A 6,161-nucleotide genomic window follows, 5' to 3' on the forward strand; every position below is an offset into this window, starting at 1 on the left:
CAAGTTCTTATAAAAAAAAAAATATTAAAAAAATTCTGAATCGTGGTCTTACGTCACTGCGATACTGAAAATATCTTACTCTCTGAAACGTACCGCAAGTATACAATATACTATTTTAAACGAATAAATTGTGAAATAACACAAATTCATCAAATTTAAATTTGTAACCTTCCCTCTCGACCACGGGGGCCGTCAGATGCAAATATACCTATAAGTAATAATATAATATATATATAAGTACCAGCTCCACAACGTCTTATTTTATGTTCCGCTCTTTTCGGCAATCGTTAAAAATACGTAGGACGGGTTGTTTGACAGAATTCGGAAAAGTGGATTTTAAAGTTTTGTAGAGGTTTAATACAAGTTATGTTATTATTTCAGTTTTATGACACAACTGGCCAATAATGATATAAGAAAAGCACTTAAATAGGACTTTTACAAATCGTGAAAATCAACTTTGAAATTTGATGAATTGTTCAAATTCTCCGGAACCTTAGTAATAAATCAAAAAAACTCAATACAATGTTGAGAAAAAAAAAATGTTTCGCCCATAATATAACTGCAGTTAATAAAGGAAACAAATGGGGTGAATAAAAAAGTTTATCTTTATGTACAAATTCAAGTAAAATATTTTTTTCATAAAGTGTCGCCGTTACGTTTCCTTTCCCAGCTTTCACTTTATAACTTTGTTTCTTCTTTATCTCCGCTTCTTTATTATATTCCGACATTATACCTCCGGGACTCCATTACACGGAAGACAATGTAGAAGCAAGGAGGTACTTTGCGCTACGTCATAACCGTCTACGACGTCGTAGAGCCGCTACGCCGTAGAGCCGGCGCGACGTACATGTACTCAGGGAAACATTTTCAGTGGAAATGTTTCCTAACCTCGATGTTTACTTAGAAAGAATTTTATTTTTTCATGTGCGTATTACGAATCTTCTCTTTAATCGCAAAGTTTTTTATTGCATCGGATGTTCCAATAAAATCAAAGAATTATTTTTAAATGGACATAATCGCACCTAGGATAATCCTCATTGATTACGATATTGCCATTGCGCAAAGTTCGGCCTCCTTGTTCGAGGGATAAGGCTCTCGACTAATAATCCAAAGTTCAAGATTTCAAATCCCGGCAGACGCAAATTAATTTTATTTTAATTGATAGAATTATTTTTTAAATTTTTATTAAAAATAATATATTGTTTAAATGTGGCATGTTTCAGAGTGGAAGATACTTTCAGTATCGCTCTTGTGTAAGAACTATTCAGAATCGAAGCGTTGCTTGACAAGACTTTAGCCGTGTTTAGTGACTAGATCTGAATAACGAGGTACTTCCCCACTTTCCTCTCCCCTATATCCTTTCCCTCCCCACTACCTTCAGCCTCACAACACACCCCAATCAGTGATGCCATAGTCTCACTAGCTCCAGACAGTTGTGACTCTCGTGCGTTATTTACATAAAATTAAAAAAAAAAAAAAAATACTGTCGTTACTCGTATTGGTTTTTGAAAAAATTATGAAGGTACTTGAATTTTTATTATCATGGAATTATTGTTTTTTATCTTTTCATTGTAGTTTCAAAGTGTATTTAAAAAACGTGCTTATGCCTTCTAGTATCCCTTTAGATATGTTTATTACTACACTCAAAGCTACTTTCTCCATGTTTGTCTTCTACCAAAACCTTTCAATAATACATAATTCATCTAAATGGGGTTATATTAAGTAACGTTCAGGACATTAATTATGAATTATTAATTGCAACTAGTTGAAAATATCGTTATATTCTTACTAATTAGAATTTTTTAGAAATTATTTTATTTTATTGACTTTTCCAGGAAAATTGCATTAGATTGCGAACTAAAACACTTTGAAAAACCAGCCCTAACACCAGCCTGTTTTATTTTTGCTCTCAAGTCGCGTTAGTAGATATCTACGGCAGTTGAGATAAGGAGCATCTCTACCCTCCCCCCCCACACCCTCTCTTGCACAGCCTCCAGAAGACTCCGCCCCTGATAAATAAATGACTAAACAGGTGTCAGAGAGAAGTTTGGAGCTAGACTAGAAATAGATGGAGAGATTAAAATGTTAAGGCGTGACGTAGATATAACTGTTTTCTGGAGTGACAACGATGGTACTGGTTTAATATTGGTACGTAATGTTTTCTGCAAAGTCAAAATATAATGAATATATACAGGGAATAACCACTAAGGGGCACCAAGCATTTCCTAATACATATTATTGACAAAATGATTTCTTTGTGAAAGTAATACGTCAGACGTGCTTTATATAAAAAAAAATATAATTTAAAAAATTATTATAAGAAATAATTATTAGCCAGAAACAAAAATATAATTTGAAAAAATCTTCCGAGAAAAAATAAATGCCGCCGACGGGAAATATTTTTTCTGGGAAGATTTTTTCAATACATATTTGTTTTTCAAGCTTAAAATGATTGCTTATAATAATTCGTTATCTTTGTGATTTGCATAAAAATCTTCGTCCTGTAAATATAAGTTTAGCTTTAATAGAGATTAATAAATTTATATTATTTCTATATGTTAATCTATGAAAAATCGTTGGAATTCTTATTTTATTTGTTTGAATTGTGTTTTAGAAAACTTGATTCATGCATAGAAATAATGTTTTTAATAAAATATGTTATATTTATTCAGCTAAAATTCACCAGTTCAATAGTGCAATCAAAAGAGCAATTTGTCGTTTCAATACATTTCTGTGTATGTGTGTGTGTATTTCTGTGTAAAAAAATAACTAACAATTCTACTAAAACCTTCCAAATCAATAAGTATATCTAAAATAGAAAAAATAATTATCTAAGGTTTTTGTAGTATACCGACTGTGGAGTTATTTTAATTTAAATAAAATAAATAATTTTATGTACATCACCATTTCATCAAAATAATCAAAGTGTTTCAAAAGGTAATCGGGGAACAATAAATAAATTCTGATCGATTGTAATTTTTTTAATATAGGTATTTATTTATTAAGCCGATTGGGCCCATTGTGGTATCTCCCATTTTACTTCATTCCTTTAACAGTCACCCGCTCCCTTTTATAAAGTTCACCAGGGTTGTCATTGGACATGTGGCGATGTCTTCTGGTTCCACAATGTGTTTTCCCAGGTCTCACCTCTCCTCTCCAATCCCCCTTGGTTCCCTGAAGGCCCCACAAGGGAAGAGTTGACGAAGGTGGCCTCATCTCTCCTTACATAGGTAAGACTACACTACTACTATTAATTACTAAAGTTACGGAACACCTAAGGTGTTAAAATAATAATTATTATTCTCAATAAGCCAACCAAATTTTAGAAACAAATCATTCTCTTGGTATAAATAAAAGCTCATATTTTTTATTTACAAATACAACAGGTTTAAAATTATATAACTTAGAAATTAGAAAAAATGTTAGTAACCAAATTAGTAAGCACATATATTTTTTAAATAACCATCTTTTTAATATATTTTCACATTAACACCCATATTAAAACACATTTATTTTTTTATTATAAAGACATCCCAGGAAATCATTACACATTGATTATGTTGTGTTAATTTATAAAAGGTTTTGAAATTTTCATAATTTTTTAATTTATAAAAAAAATATGTATAATAGAATGCGATAATTATGCATTGTAATGATTTTATTAATTTTATATGATTGTTTTCTTTTTTTCGTAGGAAGCAATCACTTTGTGGTTAGACATTTGACATTTGATTTAATGATTTGATTAGACATTTGATTTAATATGATTGTTTTCTTTTTATTTTTATAATAATTACTGATTAATCACCGCTCATTGTATTTTTTTATAGGTACTCATTTGTCAATCGGTACTCATTAGTCTCTATTTACACTTTTTGTCTATTCTTATAATTGTTAATTTTCACTATCCTGACGAAGAATCCATTGGTTTTGAAACATGTCGATTATTTTGTTTAAATAATGGTGTATATAAAGCTTTAATTTTTATTTATATATACTATCGACTGCTTTATAGACTTCCAGTTTTTCATTTGTTTCCATCAATAATTGAAACGACTGTTTGAAATTAGTTTATATTCGCTATGTTTTTTAATTAAAAAACCCATCTTCTTCCTTTTCTGCATCACCGCCTCCTCCAACATTACTGTTCACCAAAAAAGGCTTCACTCAACATCTGAACCCATTAGGTTATTTATGCAGACGTAATTTTTTCTTCACATTACGAATGCCTCTTTTTTATAATGTAGATTCCTGACCACATTAGATTTAACACAATAATTGACTTCCACAAAATAGTGTATTTTTTCCTTTGATTGTATTTTTCACGCAAAAATCCAACGTTTTATGATATTTTAATAATATCTCGCAGCTCTTCTATGAGTTTATAATAAAATGTTATGTGTGATAACATATCATATTATTCATATGGTTAACTTTAACATCGTATAAATTTCCTAATACATGCAATAATTACCTCCGAAATACATTCTCCGCTGATCGAAGCTTAGTTTAGTTTTCATTACCCAACCATAAAAAAATTCTCTTATTTCATTTGATTTACAAACGCGATGTCTATATTTAAACTCTTAGGACGGGTTGTTTTGGAGAATTTGAACAATTCATCAAATTTCAATATCCACTTTCAAGCTCTGTGAAAGACTTTGTCAAGTTCTGTTTTTAGTTCAGTTCTGTCAAGCAACTAGCCTATAATGATTTAATAACAGAACTTGAATAGGATTTTCACAGAACTTGAAAATGAACGTTGAAATTTGATGACTTGTTCAAATTCTCCGAAACAACTCGTCCTTAGTCTTTGGGTAAGTACCTGACAATAAATTCAGAATGAATCAACATGGAGATGACCACAACACTTTATTGTAGTATTTACAAGTATTCAACATGTACAGTTTTAGTGTTGTTATTACAGGTAGAACTTTGGATATTTTAACTGATTAATTATATAATTCAGAAAAATACAGAAGAGATATGAGATATTATCGGAAAATCACAATCATAAAAACATGGTTTTATCCGTGAAAAATCCTTTCGAACGATAAAATTCAAATACATTCGTTTTGTTTTATTAGTTTTATCTTCTTCTTCAATGAAAAAATACAAATATTTGTGACAGTCAATTGTGTTAAATGTAATGTAGTAAAGATTCTAATAAATTAAAAAAATAAGTGTACGTTTTAAATTTTAAATATATTTCTTAATGCTAAAGTTACCTTCATCTTACCTTTGGATGATTCATGCAAATCAAAACTGAATTGTTGACATTTCTTACGGCTATATTCTAAGTAAATGATTATATTTATGGAAATCTTTCTAACGTTCTAACTACTTATTTCCAATATTTAAAGGGTAAATAATTTTCAACAAGGTTAATAATTTTCTCACCCTTACAACTTGGTGATTCAGAAACCGTTCTTGCTAATGCACCTAGCTTTGTTCCTCCACGATGTGCTGTATATAGTTAAGTCTAGCTTAGAAGTTTAAGTGGCATTACATAATAAGTTGTCTCGTTTGAACCACGCCCAGTCGGTAGAGTTTTTTGCTCATTTTGTCCCTTGAGAGCGGGAGGGCGGGGCGCCAAGGGGCGGGCCCGGCGGCGGACCGCCCAGCCTCCCAAAACCCGCCCAAATGATACGCCCACCAGATATTATTTAAGCCGCCCAGCTGAAGTTTAGTTGGCAGAGACAAACTTTGCTTAATTTCTCCACTTAATGTTCAGCAGACAAATATTCGAGACTTGAATTTCTTACAACTTTGTAAAATTATAAAATAAGGATCCGTAGGAACTATAAATTTTACGTGATATGGAACGTTTTTAAATTTTATAAAGACGAAACTTTCCTTAAATTAACCTGCCAAGACTTTATTCATATCCTCGAGGTATTTCGTTTTTAACATTTTCCATATTTTACATAGTTTGATATAGATATCACAAGTAAGAAGTTTATGGATTATTTTCGGATATTCATTGATTCCAACCATTTTTCAATTCAAAACATCGCCCTAATTTCGTTTATTAAGAAAATCTCAATGATTTAAAGCAAGTTAAAACTGTTCTAAACTGAGTTAATCCCATTTTTATTTTATGATTCCTCAAAAAATCGTGCAATTTGTAATGTGCACTTTTGTAATAGATATAATCATGT

At 30.8% G+C, this 6,161-nt stretch overlaps 1 pseudogene; it reads right to left on the reverse strand.

Annotated features, from left to right (window-relative positions):
- Positions 1-945: 945 nt before the first annotated feature.
- LOC149423547 (U4 spliceosomal RNA) lies at positions 946-1,067 on the reverse strand (annotated as a pseudogene).
- Between the last annotated feature and the right edge of the window lie 5,094 nt (positions 1,068-6,161).

Source organism: Hesperophylax consimilis, chromosome 5 (genome assembly GCF_061612785.1).
Source record: "Hesperophylax consimilis isolate HC1 chromosome 5, BYU_Hcon_1.0, whole genome shotgun sequence".
Taxonomy (NCBI): Eukaryota; Metazoa; Arthropoda; class Insecta; order Trichoptera; family Limnephilidae; genus Hesperophylax; species Hesperophylax consimilis.